General features: G+C 49.6%; 2 pseudogenes; one reads left to right on the forward strand and one right to left on the reverse strand.

Moving 5' to 3' along the window:
• Window positions 1-7,239: 7,239 nt before the first annotated feature.
• On the forward strand, window positions 7,240-7,357 carry LOC136646632 (5S ribosomal RNA; annotated as a pseudogene).
• Window positions 7,358-13,469: 6,112 nt separating this feature from the next.
• On the reverse strand, window positions 13,470-13,589 carry LOC136646758 (5S ribosomal RNA; annotated as a pseudogene).
• Between the last annotated feature and the right edge of the window lie 5,075 nt (window positions 13,590-18,664).

Consider the following 18,664-nt stretch of genomic DNA (forward strand, 5'->3'; position numbering starts at 1 on the left):
GGATGGACAATTTGTTACAACAGACAGTTGCCCTTGAAACAAAGCTACAGAACTCAGAAGAGTGGCCATGAAACTGGAAGTGATGTCACAAGCGGCAAAGACCATAGAGGTCAGTGTGTCATGAGAAGAAAAATGTCAAAAATCGCTGCCCTAAATGCAGAAAGAAGGACAGTGGTTTTGCAGGGACAGGCACTAGACTGTGAGACACTACCAGGGATGGTGACTGCCCTTCATAAACAGTTGGAGCATACAGAACATCCTGTGGTCAGTTTACTGTTGTGTGTGTGTGTGGGGGGGCTTGTTCCCTAGGTCCAGTGGCATTGCTAGAGGGGTGGGGGGGGCAGGCCGCACCAGGTGACTTGCACTGGTGGGGGGGGTGACACCACTACTGGCCAACATTTTTTAAATCTTGGAACTTCCGAATAATACCATCATGTTGTATATCATTCAATGTGTAATTTAATCCAGAATGCAGTGAAACAAACCGAGTTGAAATAACCCTATTCTATCAAAAGTTATGGCAAAAAAAAAACCCAGTGGGGCAGGGCAATGGTTGCTTCTCCAGGTCCACTACCTGGGGCATTGCTCTGCCCACTACATGAGAGGAGGTCCATCCTGGGCATGACATGCTGGCCTCCCACATTGGGTGTCACAAACCCTACTGGCACCACTGGTCAGGTCCAAAGTGGCTGGGAACCAGGAAGCCTGATGCTGGCACCTAAAGGCTGGAAACATTTTTCCTCCTCTTCTTTGTGGAAGCTTTGGGAAAGGTGTGCGCATTTACAGTCTGATAGATAACCAGCTGCAAAATCTGGGCCTTGCGGTTTATGAAGTCAGCTGGTGGTTGGCAACCTTCAGTCTCGAAAGACTATGGTAGAAGCCTACAGCACCTGGTATTCCCAGGCGGTCTCCCATCCAAGTACTAACCAGGCCTGACCCTGTTTAGCTTCCGAGATCAGACAAGAGCGGGAGATAATGTTCAGTATAGGGAGATGGCTGGCAACCTTCAGTCTCGAAAGACGATGGTATAAGCCTACAGCACCTGGTATTCCCAGGCGGTCTCCCATCCAAGTACTAACCAGGCCTGACCCTGCTTAGCTTCCGAGATCAGACAAGAGCGGGAGATAATGTTCAGTATAGGGAGATGGCTGGCAACCTTCAGTCTCAAAAGACTATGGTATAAGCCTACAGCACCTGGTATTCCCAGGCGGTCTCCCATCCAAGTACTAACCAGGCCTGACCCTGCTTAGCTTCCGAGATCAGACAAGAGCAGGAGATAATGTTCAGTATAGGGAGATGGCTGGCAACCTTCAGTCTCAAAAGACTATGGTATAAGCCTACAGCACCTGGTATTCACAGGCGGTCTCCCATCCAAGTACTAACCAGGCCTGACCCTGCTTAGCTTCTGAGACCAGACAAGATCAGGCTACGGTTGTCAAGAAAGTCATAGCAACCTGCTGGTGAAAAGCAAACAGTTCTAGACTCAGTTCCTTGCAGTAAGAAAATGAAGGGATGACATATTATAGAGGATAGTTCTGTCAATGGCTATTAGCTGCTGGAGGGTGGGGAGCTGAGGTGGAGATGGAGAGAGGGTATAGCTTGGAGGTTGCATTCACCTCCATTTTGCTCCCCTACCCGGAATGGCTCTGAAGGGAAGGGGGAAGGGCTGCTTGCACGCCGCGGTGAGGTTCCCTGAAAAACTTAGTGCTTTGCACCCCCTCTAGCTATGCCACTGGCTTTCTCTGCTTCTAATGACGGGAAGTCTCTGCTCTTGCCTGCCCAATTTACTGGGCAATCAGCTAGCAATAGAAGTGCCCAAAGAGCAGCAGCCCCACAGAGGATGCATGAGAGTGGAGGTGGCGGAATTCTTTGCACTTGACTCACCCGTCTTTGCCTTCCCTTGGGCATCCTCCGTGTCTCTCACTCAGCCCCAAGTCAATGGACTGAAAAGCTGTGGCATTCCAAATGAGACAGGCATCGTTGCTCTCTCTGGGCATCCTCCAGCCACCTGCATTTGCAACCAAACCTGTCTGGACTCTGATGAGATGGCCAACTTGCCAAACAGCCCGTGACTAGAGGAGCATGAAGGGGGCATTTTGTCCCAGCCCCCTGCGCTTGCCTGGTAAGAACATAAGAGCATAAGAACAGCCCCACTGGATCAGGCCATAGGCCCATCTAGTCCAGCTTCCTGTATCTCACAGCGGCCCACCAAATGCCCCAGGGAGCACACCAGATAACAAGAGACCTACATCCTGGTGCCCTCCATTGCATTGGCATTCTGACATAGCCCATTTCTAAAATCAGGAGGTTGTACATGCACATCATGGCTTGTAACCCGTAATGGATTTTTGCTCCAGAAACGTGTCCAATCCCCTTTTAAAGGCGTCCAGGCCAGATGCCATCACCACATCCTGTGGCAAGGAGTTCCACAGACCAACCACACGCTGACTAAAGAAATATTTTTTTTGTCTGTCCTAACCCGCCCAACACTCAATTTTAGTGGATGTCCCCTGGTTCTGGTGTTATGTGAGAGTGTAAAGAGCATCTCTCTATCCACTCTGTCCATCCCCTGCATAATTTTGTATGTCTCAATCATGTTCCCCCTCAGGCGCATCTTTTCTAGGCTGAAGAGGCCCAAACGCCATAGCCTTTCCTCATAAGGAAGGTGCCCCAGCCCCGTAATCATCTTAGTCGCTCTCTTTTGCACCTTTTCCGTTTCCACTATGTTCTTTTTGAGATGCGGCGACCAGAACTGGACGCAATACTCCAGGTGTGGCCTTACCATAGATTTGTACAACTGCATTATAATATTAGCTGTTGTGTGCTCATCTTTCTTGTCCACCATAGAAAAGATTATGCCTCATTGTTCAGGCTGTCAGGTGAGTTGACCGAGCCCCTGGCAGAAGTGTCCTCATTCGTTCCACGGTCATCCACTTGTCAAGAGCTCAAACGCCACGTCAGCACCGGGGATGGGTTTTAGCCTGGTTTCTCTTCCTCCTCCTCCTTTCCCTTCCCTTTCCTGCCCAGGGAAGCCTGTCCTGGTTGCTGATCAGTAGCACAGCCAGAGGGTAGATGGCGTGGTAAGTACAACAAGCGCCACAACATGCCGGGAAAGCAGACCCCTTCCCACTTGGCATCAGAACCATTAGGGCAGTGATGTCAGGTCTTGTGGTACAGTTGCAGGTCTTGTGGTGCAGTGCAGTCAGGTCTTGTGGTACAGTTGGGTCTTTAGCCACCACGTCAGGGGAGCCCTTCAGCACTCCCAACTATGGGGTGGGGATGGTGGCCCTCCACCCCTTACCTTTCTTCTGACCTCCTTCATTCAGAATGGAGCATTCTGCTCCATCCATTCCTCCTCTTGCTCTCTAGTGCTCTCCCCTCCATAAGAACAGAAGAACAGCCGCGCTGGATCAGGCCATAGGCCCATCTAGTCCAGCTTCCTGTATCTCATAGTGGCCCACCAAATGCCCCAAATGCTCCACATTTCCCCTTCTTCCCTGTCCCCCTCTTTGTTTTCCCATCCAGGGAGTGGGAAGAGGAGGAGAAGCAAGTAAGTGGACAGAGGTGGGTGCCCCTCCCCAATTTGCTGCCTGAGACGCCTGTTTCAGTTTGCCTCATGATTGGGCCGGCCTTGGGGACAGGCTACTTTCTTCTTGTCTCAAAAGGTTCTGCCTTTTTTACACTCCCACAACTATCAGGCTCCACTGTGAATAACCAGGCATAGCCAAGATCTTTCATTACTGGCCAAGGGCCATCCTGTGACCCCACTAGACAGCGTTACACTCTGCCCCAACTCAGTCATTATTCCGTCCCCTAATCTCCTAAGCACCGTCGCAAGAAGAGAAAAAGTTAAGCAGTCATCTCTCCCCACCCCTACATTCCACTGGCCTCGGCTCCCAATTTCATCCTCCTGGGATGCCTTTTCATAAAAATAAATCATAAAAAGAATCACCAAACTAGTGGCACTGTGGAATTTGATGGCCATGGAAAGGTTGAATGTGGACTGAACAAGCCATGTTCAGCTGGTACTCCCCATCCAGAGCTTCCATCTGGCTTCAGTCCCCCAAATTTCAGGCCCCCAGCCTGCCCTTACTTCCCCCGTGTCAACTAGGCTTAAAGTGAGCAAGGGAGGCTTCCTATTAGTGGCGTCACTCTGCCCTTGGGTGACTTCCTTCCCTGCAAACGTGGTTGTGTCCGATGGGTCCCTCTCGCTTAGCGCATGGAAATCCAGATGTCTGCTTCTGGGCCGGGCTGTTTTGTCAGCACCTTCTCAAACTGAAATGGTTCTCAGGCACTCTTTGCGCCTTCTCGCACTCAGTTAACCCAAACCCTTCAGATTCCAGCAGGAGTTAACTGCTGATAACCAGACCACATCCCAGGCCTCCCTCCACCCTCAGGCATCTCAGCATCTTAGGTGGGTCTCGTTATAGATCTGCCATCCCCAAAGGCTGCCAAAGAACAGTGTCTTTTCGCACATTCGGATGCCTGCCAAAAACGTGCAAGGTTGGGTTGAAATGAACAAGAACATTTCCAGGCCCCTATAAATTAAAACTCCATCAAGTGCCTTCCCCCTGCACAACCAGCCCCCTCTGGAAGTGGGGTTCTTAGCTTTTTCCCTTCCTTCCGTGTGCTGTTTTATCAGAGGGAAGATGTGGTCTCTGATGATGAACCATCCCCCGCGAGCACCACGGGCCTTCAGCCGAGTTCCTGTTCCTCGTTGCGACGCTTACCGATCCCGGAACAGAAATGTCCAAAGAAAACAAGCAACTCTTAGCACTTAACCACCTGTGAAGAGTGAAGTGCAGTTCCTTCCTGGCTTTCCTCAACGCAGAGCCCTCCCAGCACAGAGTGAGCCTGGGGTGATGCGGAGTTTAGAATGCCTTGTACTCCCCACCTCTCTCAGTGGCAGGAGGTTCCACGGGCAGCTCTTCAGGATCCGTTTCCATGGGAGGAGAGAGTCCTGGGGCCTGTAAAAATAAACGCAGTCTGTCCAAATGCACAGGTTGCTTGGGAGAAAGCACACAGGCGGGCAGACGACACGAACCCCAGAGCAACATCAGCCCAGCATCCCATGCTGCTAGAAACAACTTCTCCCAGCCAGAAACTCTTCAGGGCCAAACAACATGCAACACCGACAGTGTCATCAACCCTAATGAGACAGTAGCAATCGGATTGGACCCATAAGAACATAAGAACAGCCCCACTGGATCAGGCCATAGGCCCATCTAGTCCAGCTTCCTGTATCTCACAGAGGCCCACCAAACGCCCCAGGGAGCACACCAGTTAACAAGAGACCTGCATCCTGGTGCCCTGCCTTGCATCTGACATAGCCCATTTCTAAGATCAGGAGGTTGCGCATACACATCATGGCTGGTACCCCGTAATGGATTTTTCCTCCAGAAACTTGTCCAATCCCCTTCTAAAGGCATCTAGGCCAGATGCCATCACCACATCCTGTGGCAAGGAGTTCCACAGACCAACCACATGCCGAGTAGAGAAATATTTTCTTTTGTCTGTCCTAACCCGCCCAACACTCAATTTTAGTGGATGTCCCCTGGTTCTGGTGTTATGGGAGAGTGTAAAGAGCATCTTTCCGTACCCCTGTCCTTTGGGACCATGGCAGGGAGGTGCAGGAGCAGGAACGTGACTTGGATAGCCAGTTGGTGCATCTGGCAACATGGGCTCTGGCCGTGAAAGGTTCTGCCACAGTACATTAGCCAGCCTTGAAGATTTCCCAGGGTTCTTTGTTTCCCTTTGCTCCGGAGTCAAGTGAGTCTCCTGTTGCCCTGCACATCCCTGATCTTGTCTGATCTTGGAAGCTAAGCAGCGTCAGGCCTGGTTAGTACTTGGATGGGAGACCGCCTGGGAATACCGGGTGCTGTAGGCTTATACCATAGTCTTTTGAGACTGAAGGTTGCCAACCAAACCGGAGTCAGTGAGCAGTTCTGGGCAGTCACAAGCCATCAGCCTCACTTGCCCATTCGGGAATGAGCCTCACCTCTGCTGCAGAAGGAATATATCATAAAGAATATAAAGACCATTGCAAATTAAAAACTGGAAGCAAAACAGGAAAACGGAGGAGGGGTCTCCGAGGGTCTCCCTCCTTGTTGCTCAGCCTTGTTGTCTACTGGCTGGGTGCCATGTATCTCTGTCCTGTATTTTCTATTGCACACTGCGCAGACACCTTTCGAAATGTGGATTTATCTACAAGATGGCAGTCAACCTGCTGGGTGAAGAGCCTCTGAAGTGGGTGAGAAAACTCCCAGAGCCTTCTCAAAATAGTGAAGTGTTTTTAAGGCCAGAAGGGCCCGTTACAGCCTCCTAATCTGATCCCCTGTGCAACACGAAGGCGGGGGGGGGGGGGAATTTCACCCACACATTCTCGCACCCAGCCTCGATGCCTCATTGAGTTATAACTAGATGCAAAGCAATGTCAGTCTCATTCTCACTCTCCGTCCTTCGAGTGTTCCCGTTTTAATGACTATGGGGGAGTCTGGGATCTGGCTCTGGGTCAGGGCTCACTGTAGGAATCTATTTTCAGTGCCATGGCTCACGAGTGGAACATATGGAGAGTTATGCCGGAGTCTATACCGTTCGTGTGTGGAAGACAACAAAATTAACCATTATTTCTAACATTAAAATTTCCACTCCATTCTTCCTCTAAGGATCTCAAGTGGCATACAAGATTTTTTCACCCATTTTATCATTACACCCATTGTGGTGATGATGAATTTATATAGCACCCTCAATGTACATAGTGTTTTATACAGTGATAGGATAGGATAGGGCTCTGCCCCAAGCAGCTTTCAATCCAGAAACTGATACAATAGAAGGCAGTGAAGGGGAATGGAGGCAGGTGTAAACAGGGGAAGCATATGAATTATTTCAGGTACATAATATTTTTAGGAAACAGAGGCTGAGGTGTAGTGTCAAAGACTTCACAGAAAATGTGGGTTTCAAGAAGGGATTTTTCAATGTGGAAGCATCTTACAGGTGTTCCAGAAGGTAGTTCCAAGCACAAGGGAGAAAGGAGAAAGTGGGAGGCCTTCAGATCAGTGGCATAGCTAGAGGGGGTACAAAGCTCTAAGATTTGCAGGGAGCCTTACTGCAGCATGCAAGTGGCCCCTGCCCTTTGAGGCCATCTCAGGCTGTGAGAGCAAAATGGAAGTGTTGCCTTTTGCTCTCACAGCCCAGGATGGCTCCAAAGGGGAGGAGCCACTTGTATGCGGCAGTGAGGCTCCCTATCTGCATTTACCCTGCACATGCCCAATCTCGTCTGATCTTGGAAGCTAAGCAGGGTCAGGCCTGGTTAGTACTTGGATGAGAGACCGCCTGGGAATACCGGGTGCTGTAGGCTTATACCATAGTCTTTCGAGACTGAAGGTTGCCAACCATTTGAGGCTCCCTGCAAAATTTAGAGCTTTGCACCTCTATAGCTGTACAACTTCTTCAGATGGCAAAAGGCGGTCGAACTGGAAAAGCAAAGTTCCTGGGCAGGAGTGTGGAAGGATAGGAGAGCTGAGAGGCAGGGAGGCCATGGAGGACTCTGAAGGTCAGGACGAGATCCAGGAATGAACCAGAAGACAGTGCAGGGATTTAAGGAGAGATGTGATGTGGTTGACATGAGAAGAGGGGAGGTAAGCTGAGAGATAGCTAAGTGGGGTGGGGGGTCCAAATGGGGATTTGAACTCAAGTTTCACAAGTCCTAGTTCAACACTCTAAGTGCTATTCAGGTTGTCAAACTATACAAAGCTGCATTATTCTCAGACTCTTGGTCCATACAGGCAGGAGTGGCTCAGCCTAGAACACCACCTGATGACGTCTCTGCTTCACCGCCTCTGTGCCCCACCCCAGCACTCCTCATGCACTGCTGTCAAATCCAGACACGCAGGACTTCCTGTTTCAAATGCTGGGTGTGATGACAGCCTGCAAGGAGCCCGGCCAGGACGGAAATGATCCTATGTCAAAAAAGACATAGTGGAAATGGAAAAGGTGCAAAAGAGAGCGACTAAGATGATTACTGGGCTGGGGCACCTTCCTTATGAGGAAAGGCTACGGCGTTTGGGCCTCTTCAGCCTAAAAAAGAGACGCCTGAGGGGAGGCATGATTGAGACATACAAAATTATGCAGGGGATGGACAGAGTGGATAGGGAGATGCTCTTTACACTCTCACATAACACCAGAACCAGGGGACAGCCACTCAAATGGAGTGTTGGGAGAGTTAGAACAGACAAAAGAAAATATTTCTTTACTCAGCGTGTGGTCGGTCTGTGGAACTCCTTGCCACAGTATGTGGTGATGGCATCTAGCCTGGATGCCTTTAAAAGGGGATTGGACAAGTTTCTGGAGGAAAAATCCATTACGGGGTACAAGCCATGATGTGTATGTGCAACCTCCTGATTTTAGAAATGGGCTATGTCAGAATGCCAGATGCAAGGGAGGGCACCAGGATGAGGTCTCTTGTTATCTGGTGTGCTCCTTGGGGCATTTGGTGGGCCGATGTGAGATACAAGAAGCTGGACTAGATGGGCCTATGGCCTGATCCAGTGGGGCGGTTCTTATGTTCTTAATGATCCGCTTCCTGCTCAAGTGAATGGGGAGCAGATCGTGGTGGCTCACATTTGCTGCAGTGTAGAGAGAGGTGGCAGTAGCGGCAGACTCATGGCGAAAGGCACCCTGAATGTGCCACTCCTTCGGACCCCTTGCAATCTGCCACAGATGGAACCCACATCAGGTGGCTTCAGGAACGGGCCAGCTGTGCATATGGGGCAGAACTGTCGACTCTTACTAGCAGCTACTCTCTGGGGTCTCAAGGAGGAGCCTCTCCCAGCCTGACCTGGAGATCTTTCTCGAAAGCAACCACCTTGCAGGCATTGGGTACTGATGACATTTCTCAGGAACACGAGCTGGGAAAGAGGAAACCAGGCAGCCTCAGGAACTCAAGAAAGGACCAGTATTGATACAAGGAAATGAGCATTTCGCCTTCCAAAAACAGGACACCTTCAGTGCAGAGGAAACCAGCGGGAAGCAGGTGTGAGAAGAGGCCTGCGGTCACGCTGGCTAATGAAGACGGGTGTCAGAAATTGTCCGTTGACAAATGATGTGATGATGGGCAAGTTGACCAAGCCGCCGTGTGTGATGGTGCCTCGAAGCAGGAAATGATTGCATGCAGCTGTGACTGGGTGCAAAGGGATGGAAACCTGAGAGAAGTTAATATTATCATCTACATAGAGGTGATGTCTTTGCCATCAGCAGATATCTCCTTGGCAACCTCCTGGCATTCTGATGGCGATGGAAGGGGTGATGCTGCCCCTTTGGTAGCTAACTCAAGAGTAGAAAAGTAGGCAGAGCCAGTAGAAATGAAACATTTTTGGAACGGTGGAGCTGTCCCATGTCTCTGTCAAGCAGCTTCCTCAGGATCAAGCTCAATGAGAGCTGGTGCTGGGGGTTGGAGTGCTGGGCATAGCACTGATTGGCTGGCACCTATGACATCATGAAGCAAATTTAACAAACTGGGCAGCCACGATCCCAATTCTGAACACCTATAAAATGGCAATAAAAATGCTCCCTTTTATATTTTAGATTTAAGCTCTTCCCGCAAGCAAGCTTGTGCTTCTTGAACGTGTACATATTTTGAATCTGTTAGGAGTAGTATAATTCTCTTAGGCTGCAATCCTATGCTACTTTCTTGGGAGCAAGTCCCATTGAACACAGTAGGATTTACTTCTGAGAAAACCTGGCTAGGCTTGCACTGCTACTCTTGTCCTTATTACCTAACTTTTAGGTCTCTGATAACTGTGGGATTAAAAAAAAAAGCCTGCAATTTAAGAGAAGAATTAAGGTGCTTGCCAATTTACTTATTTACCAAAAAGCATGGAAATATTTTATGAATCTGTGATGTTTGGCTTCCTTTATAATTTCCTAGAATCCCCCAATGAAAAAATTGCTTGGGCCCGACATATATTAGTAGGGCCATTGGGGGATGTGAGCCCCTGGCCGGCAGTGTGGTGTGTCTTCTCAATTGTCAAGAAACTGATGGTATACCTTGACCATTTTAGGACCTTCTCAGTGTGCCATGCACACTGGGCTCCAGCAGCTCATGGATCGTTTTAGCAAGGCCTGCCAAGATTTTGGACTGACAATCAGCCTGAAGAAAACACAGGTCATGGTTCAGGATGTGGACTCACCTCCCTGCATTACAATCTCTGAGCATGAACTGGAGGTTGTCCATGACTTTGTGTACCTTGGCTCAACGATCTCCGACACTCATTCTCTCGATACCGAGCTAAACAAGCGCATCGGTAAAGCAGCTACCACGTTTTCCAGACTCACAAAGAGAGTCTGGTCCAACAAGAAGCTGACGGAACATACCAAGATCCAGGTCTACAGAGCTTGCGTCCTGAGTACACTTCTGTACTGCAGCGAGTCATGGACTCTTCGCTCACAACAGGAGAGGAAACTGAGCGCGTTCCACATGCGCTGCCTCCGACGCATCCTCGGCATCACCTGGCAGGACAAAGTTCCAAACAACACAGTCCTGGAACGTGCTGGAATCCCTAGCATGTATTCACTACTGAAACAGAGACGCCTGCGTTGGCTTGGTCATGTCGTGAGAATGGATGATGGCTGGATCCCAAAGGATCTCCTCTATGGAGAACTCGTGCAAGGAAAGCGCCCTACAGGTAGACCACAGCTGCGATACAAGGACATCTGCAAGAGGGATCTGAAGGCCTTAGGGATGGACCTCAACAAGTGGGAAACCCTGGCCTCTGAGCGGCCCGCTTGGAGGCAGGCTGTGCAGCATGGCCTTTCCCAGTTTGAAGAGACACTTGGCCAACAGTCTGAGGCTAAGAGGCAAAGAAGGAAGGCCCATAGCCAGGGAGACAGGCCAGGGACAGACTGCACTTGCTCCCGGTGTGGAAGGGATTGTCACTCCCGGATTGGCCTTTTCAGCCACACTAGACGCTGTGCCAGAACCACCTTTCAGAGCGCGATACCATAGTCTTTCGAGACTGAAGGTTGCCAATACAGTGTGCCATGAGATGAAAAAGATTGAAAACCCAGGCCAACATACATTTTGCTTCCTTAAACGTTACACCAATTCCTGGGTATATTTGGGGTGCCGATTCAACAAATGGCATCCTACAGCATGGCTTTGTCATGAGGAAGCTGCTCGAACCATTCACTAATGAGGCTATACTAGATCTCCAAAACTAGACGTGATAGGGCAAAACAGATGCCTTTTTTGGAATCGGCACCCCAAAATCATATCAAACCAACATAAAGTTTGGGAAAAATTTTTCTGACCCTCAATTTTGTAGGCCTGTGAAATCGCTGAATTAAAGTGCCCACCTTAACTTCCATCCCATATAACACACCTTCTCTGTCTCACATATTGCTGGGCACACTTACAATTCAGTCTCCACACACCAACCTTTTCCCTTGGTCTCCTAGCCCCAATCTTTATGTTTTGCAGGCTGGTCGGAACAAGCCACCTTCCGGAAAATTCATCCCAACATCTTTCTGTCCTCCTTAAATTCTCACCCGAAGAAACAACATAATTCTCAAAAATGAGATATATAGTAAAAACAAAGTGGCCCCCGGTGATTCGGAGGGCTTGTGATAGTCCTTGTCGATCGCGTCCCACATCATTAATCGCGCCAGCGTGGCTGTTAAAACAGTTGCCTCTCTCCAGCCCCAGACAGAGGCTGCCTTTCAGATGTGTGAAGCGATTTGGCCTCATATTTGTGCGCTTTTTCGCAGGCCGTTAAACTTGGAACTGGGAGGCTCTCCGGGATGACAGCTCTGCAGAAGAAATACCAGTTGCCGTGAGGAAGAGAGGAAGATACCACCTTGAAGATAAAACGCATTTACCGTAGCATAGAAGCTTTCATGGACTACAAAGAGAGAATCGGAGGCTTTGGCCACAGATGTGAACCTGCTTCTTTCCTCCTTTGGCATCTCACTTGCCAGCAAATGACAGCATTTATGATGACAAAGGGCCAAACAAGACAGGACAGCAGGAGAGCCACCATTTGATCTCCCCTGATCTTTTTTAAAAAAACTGGCAAGGGTGGCTTGGTCCATAATCAAATCAGTCATTCCCCCACCCCATGTTTTTGCCATTACAACAACAAAAGTGGGAGAGCCGATCACGGAGCTCCCACCTACCTTGCCTAGTTTGACCTAACAAGGGGGAGGGTTGGGGTGAGGCTATAAAGACAGCTCTTGCTTCAGAGAATGTACAGTCCAAGGCTGGAGACAGAAAATGGCTTTTTAGAGAGCTACTAAATAATGCACCAGTGGCGTAGCTATTGGGGGTGCAAAGCACTAAGTTTTGCAGGGAGCCTCGCCACAGCATGCAAAGGTCCCCTCCCCTTTGGAACCATTCTGGGTGGTGGGAGCAAAACGGAGGCAAAACAAGTGGACCCTCCCCTTCGGAAGCATTCCGGGTCATGATAGCATAACGAAGGCATTGGGGGAAGGGGCCACTTGCCTGCTGCAGCGAGACCCCCTGCAAAACGTAGTGCTTTGCACCCCATCTAGCTATGCCACTGTATTGTACATGCCATCTATACAATGTTGTCGGCTGCTAAACGCCATTACATTAGGGCCATGCGTACATTTTTCAAATGAAGGGATAGTTTCACGTTGGAAACCGGAAATGGCCTTTTAAAAATTATTTTTGGCAGTCTGGAAGCTTGGAGAGCTCTACAGAAGTGTCTTCAGGCTCCCCACACCCACCAGGAGGCTGGAGCTGCATCAGGTAATAAAAAACGAAATAAAACCCCTTTTGCCTCTCACAAAAGGGCATCACTGCCTTTACCATCGTCCTGCCCCTTAAGGGGGCTGAGGCAGGGCTTTCCTGGCTGGGGAGTCATGATGCTCCAGTTTGGGAACCTCGGCTTTTCAGCAAAGGGGCCGCAATTCAGCAATGATGTCTTTGGATTGCCAACCGGCTGCATGGCTCTTGGCTTGGGAGGTGAGCCTCCTGCCCAGTTTGCCAGGCAGGGAATGGCAGCTCCTTCTGCCCAGGTTTGCGGAGTCCCTGTGCTTGCCAGGCAACTGCCATTCTCTCTTCAGCAAATTGGGCGGGAGGCTTTGCCTCTCAGCCAAGCTCCTTGCAGGCCAGATGACTTTGGGTAGCCGACCCCTAAACTGTGGTCAAATAACAGTTGTGAATTCTCCATTGTTGGTTGGCAACCTTCAGTCTCGAAAGACTATGGTATAAGCCTACAGCACCCGGTATTCCCAGGCGGTCTCCCATCCAAGTACTAACCAGGCCTGACCCTGCTTAGCTTCCGAGATCATGATATAAGCCTACAGCACCCAGTATTCCCAGGCGGTCTCCCATCCAAGTACTAACCAGGCCTGACCCTGCTTAGCTTCCGAGATCAGACAAGTTCGGGAGATAGTGTTCAGTATAGGGAGATGGTTGGCAACCTTCAGTCTCGGAAGACTATGGTATAAGCCTACAGCACCTGGTATTCCTAGGCGGTCTCCCATCCAAGTACTAACCAGGCCTGACCCTGCTTAGCTTCTGAGATCAGATGAGATTGGGCATGTGCAGGGTAACAGTTGCTGCTGTGAATTCGTGAATTCTTCATTATTGAAGGAAAATATCAGGATAAATACAAATATTTGAAGAATATGCAGCAAATAATCCAAGAATCAGACTCTACCCAGAGAACATCTGATGACAAAATTCATTGAGGAAAGTATGAGGATAACTTTTGGATACAGATTCCTTTCAGATCGGTTTCATGCTACTTTCATTCTCCTGAGAGCAGCGATCATCTGCCTCCAATATTAATTTCTGTAGTGAGGAGACAACAGATGATTGGGATGATGAGGAGAGAGGTGATGGTGAAAACAAGCCATAAGGAGAGAGAAGGGATGATGGAGGCAGTGAGTGAATGTGGACATTGGGCTGGTCAGGGTGAGAAACTCAATGCAGGATTCAATAGACCTGCTGGACCAGATCTGAGACAGCGGAACACGTCTTATGGGAAAGCCCTTTGGTTCTGTGGCAGAAGTGGGTACTGAATTGGGGTCTGTGGAAAGAGGGGGAAAGAGAGTGGTGACACCACAGAGGGTTTCTAGAAAAGAGTTACAGGTCTAAGGTGTAGCCAGAAAGAAGGGCTAGTCACGCTTAACTTGCCATTCAAGTTAGTGCAACCATTCCCCCCTCCCCCATCTCTAATATAACTCAAATACTCTTGGAGTTATTCTAAGAGTCGACTAAAATTAGAAATGGAATGAATGTTTTATCTCTAGATAGGCCAGGCAGTCTTATTGTTTTCTGCTAAGCCTCCTCTTGAACTTCTGGAATGCCAGCTTGGGACGAGGGGGAAAAGGTGCAGTCCTGAAATTTCTCCTGGAGAATAGTGAAAAACGATTCCCGGTCCACGGCTTCTCCATCCTTCCTTCGGCTCCTTTCTCTTTCGTCTTTTCGTTTGGTCAGCAGGTAATTATTACAAGCCTCAAACAATTAGTTTCCCTTCACTTGATTCAGGAGCAATAATATTTTTTTTTTTAAAAGCCTTTAAGTCCATCTAGGAGCATATTATATGGATTACTTCAAAGAACTCATTGATGCTGCAAGAAAGTGTTTGCCGCCTCAGGCTCCTGTTCTTTCAAGTCCATTTGTAGCTCCTTCTTAATGTTCTACTTCAAGGTAGGTTGTTGCCTTTGATGCTCTGCCAGCAGTGAGGCAAAAGGCTACCCGGGGCCCAGGGTTCAGGAAGGCATTCGAAATCTCCGTAAGCAGAGGCTGCGGTGCGTACGCCTGAAACTAAAATGATGACTTATGTTGGGAAGACATCATTCTTGAATATTTTTAGGGGGTTGACACCAAAATCTCAGGCAAGGCAGTGGCGGCCATGTTCGTTACCTCAGCCAGGATAGCCAGAGCCATAATGGATTGCCCCGGTGACACATACTTGTGACAGACACTGCCTTCAACCACATGTGTTTGTGCCAAGGTCACTCTTGCCAGCAAATGTCATCAGCAAGACAGCACCCATTTGTGAGGCAGCATCGTCCACCCTTAAAGCCCCCCACGTGTGGCCCAAGACTGTTCCCTCAACACACACACCCCCACTTCAGAACGTGTTCTTTTTCGCCAGTCAAACATGGACGTTGCAGTGGTGAGGTGGTAAAAAGGCATCGCTGGCCCAGCTTGGACCATCATTAAGTTGTTGTCCTTCTGGTAAAGAGCTTTTCCTGCTGTTTAGCCATAGCATGTGCTCATAAACGAGCACAGTTAGGTGGGAGAATCTCAAGAGGGGCATAACCAGGCAACCTTAAGGCCTCGACAGGTTCCTGGGCGAGAAGACAGCTCTTGAAATACAGATCAAATAGCCCAAACAGCCTGCTTCCCACAGGTGCCTCTGGGAAAACCCACAAGCAGCACCTGAGGGCAGTGGTGTAGCTAGAGGGGGTGCGGAGCACAAAGTTTTTTAAGCACCTGAACCCGTTGTGCAAGCAACCTCTCCCCCTCCCCTTTGGAGTCAGGCATACGCCTCTGTTTTGCTCCCATCACCCAGAATGGCTCTGAAGGGGAGCAGGAGGGGCTGTTTGCGCACCGCAGTGAGGCTCCCTGCAAAACTTAGTGCTTTGCACCCCCTCTAGCTATGCCACTGCCTGAGGGCAAAAGCCCTCTTTTAGCTGTTGCACCTCCACAACTGACATCCAGCGTTACACTGACTTTGAACTTGGAGGTTCACGACCAGTAATGACACTCTCCAGTATTCTCTCCTCACAAGGACTCTGTAAAGCTGCTGTGGTACTGCCTCTGTCACGGGGAAGTGGGCAGCACAAAGCAACTTTACAGTCCCCACAGTTTGGTCTGAGGTGATCCCAGATATTAGATGATCCTGCGCTTTGCAGTCTGCAGAGATGAAGAAACGTGGACAAAGGCACAGCTGGTCCCTCTTGCCTTTGGGACAATAGTGGTGGTATGTGTACATTGGAGGAGAGGGTTGGGGGGTCTGCCCAATTCATCCCCTGTTTCCATTACTGGCCTATAAATCACTACAGAGAGAATGAATGTTATCAGGAGCAGGGATCGCTACCTTAGAACTCTGTTTTATATAGTAAGTCCTTTCTACTGGACTCTGGATTAAATTTCTGGTAGCGCTCACATATCGTCCTTTAATTAAAAGCAAATGTCTCCATGGGGGAAACAACTCAGAAAATGTGAACTTCAGAGCTGGGGCTGAGGTTGAACGAGCGTAATCAAATGCAGCCCTCCAGATCTCAATCTTGGGGACATCCTTCTGCCTGGGCTCAGGATAGGCCCAAATAGAAGCTCGTGTTTCCCTATCAGCTCAGGCTCCCAGAGTCTTGGGTGGGAACCCATGAGATCATCTAGCACAACTTCATGTGCATCTTCATGTGCATCTCACACAACCTTCTATTAGTTGCCTTCAAGCAAAGGAACCCTTTGGTGTGCTGTAACAGGTGTGCTGTAGGAGCGCAACTTCTTCTGGGTTCTGTGGCTCTGTTTCTAGGGTAACTGTCCGTAGTAACGAATTGTCTGTACCTCTTCTTCCCTTCCTGGGCATGTGGCCTTTCCTCATCTAAAGTATGGTGACGGTGATTATGGGAATTTTAAGCAGGGCAATGCAGTCCTTGCAAATATGGGTGTTGGCGATGTTTACGGAGAAGTGGTTGGCAACCTTCAGTCTCGAAAGACTATGGTATAAGCCTACAGCACCCAGTATTCCTAGGCGGTCTCCCATCCAAGTACTAACCAGGCCTGACCCTGCTTAGCTTCCGAGATCAGACAAGATTGGGAGATACTGTTCAGTATAGGGAGATGGTTGGCAACCTTCAGTCTTGAAAGACTATGGTATAAGCCTACAGCACCCGGTATTCCCAGGCAGTCTCCCATCCAAGTACTAACCAGGCCTGTCCCTGCTTAGCTTCCGAGATCAGACAAGATTGGGAATGTGCAGGGGAGAAATGTGACATTGAAATAGTCGTCTCTGCCTCAAATGTGAGAATGGACCAACTTTAGGCTTATGCCTGCTGGATCTCTTCAGGACTTGGGAGCAGGGATGAGTGCATTCCTGACTCTCTCTGCATTCCATTCCATTATTGCTCCGCAGGTTTGCTCTCGTTCTGTTCTGCTCGCCATCTGGTTGCAGTGGCATGACTGGAGGGGGTGCAAAGCGCTAAGTTTTGCAAGGAGACTCCCCAAGGCGTGCAAGCAGCCCCTCTTCTTCAGAGCCATTCCCGTTGGGGGGAGCAAAACGAAGGCGTTTGCCCAGAAGGCCCCCCTGCAATGCTTCCAGAAAGTGTATGCCTCCGTTTTCCTCCCACTGCCTGGAATCGTGCCAAAGTGGCGGGGGAAGGGCTGCTTGCACGCTGCGGTGAGGCTCGCTGCAGAACTTAGTCTTTGCACCCCCTCTAGCTATGCCACTGTCTGGTTTACATGGAGAATTTTGGAATCCCAGAATCCAGTTCAAGTACTGGTGCATTTCCATTCCTTCTTGTCACTGTTACCCTTTCAGGCTTCCAATGTGCACTGCAAAGGCTTTTGAATGTTATCCCATTTACAGAACTCTTAATTTTCCAGCATCAGGCAAAGACGGTTTTATCTTCCCAGCGCTTTGGGTTCTCGCTGCAAATTTTAATTGCTGTGACGACTCTCTAATTTTTTTAATTAACAAATGAATCTTCCTTCTGCTGAGTCAGGCCGTGGGGTCATCGGAGCTCAGCCTTGTCTTCTCTGACTGCCAGTGGCTCTCCAGGGTCTTAGGCAGAGAAGGTGCCTAAGACCCCAGGTGTACCTGAAGATGTTGACAGGAATGTGAGACTTTCTGCAGGGATGGCTTGACCACTGAACTGCAAGCCTGTGGTCATGGTGAATATTTGGATCTGGAAACCTATTTTGATTTATTTTTATTTGAAAGTATAAATAACAATGAATCCATATGCAAAAGGGAAAGAGACAGGGAAAGTGTCAAAGGTCTCCTTTGCATACCCCATGCCAAGGGCAGCTGGCCCCTATGGGTCAACTAGGATCTGCACCAGCCCTTGAGCTGGCACAGAACCAAGGAGATCCGTGTCTGCCACTGTCTCCGCCCCCCTCCTGGACCTGATTTATCTTCTGGTCCGCCTTCCCCTGCACAGTTTTGCCAACTCCCCGCCTTTCCCGGGCTGTTCCCCTGCCCCCAAAGGCCTTCCTGCCAATCAGCAGGGAAACCTACTGCCTGGCACCCCAGCAATGCGTTCTTCCGGTGTGGAGGCCCAGCACAGACTCTGGCCTCTCCATTGGTGCAACGGGCTCACCGCTGGTGCCAGAGTGCCTTACAGCACTTTTATGACGCTCAGTGCTGGCGGTGTGGCTGGAGCACAGGATCTGGCTGTAAATCTGTGCCCAAATTCCACCCCCTTTTGGGGGATGAGTAGTACATTTCTAGCACATCAATATCAAACGAGACCATGGGATTTGATCCCCTCTAGCCCGAGAAGACATTTGGCTGGGGAGAAAGACTTCCGCATTTGCTGCCTGCAATGAAGCTGCCGCACATTGGTCTCAGTTCCTCTTAGACACTCTGAAACAGCTTCTGGGTGATGTGGACTGATCCTGAAAGCCTTTGAAGCAGGAATTCCTAAGTCAGAAGGCTTGGGAGGCCAGCTGCCATCCTTCCAC

This window comes from Tiliqua scincoides, chromosome 3 (genome assembly GCF_035046505.1).
Source record: "Tiliqua scincoides isolate rTilSci1 chromosome 3, rTilSci1.hap2, whole genome shotgun sequence".
Classification (NCBI taxonomy): Eukaryota; Metazoa; Chordata; class Lepidosauria; order Squamata; family Scincidae; genus Tiliqua; species Tiliqua scincoides.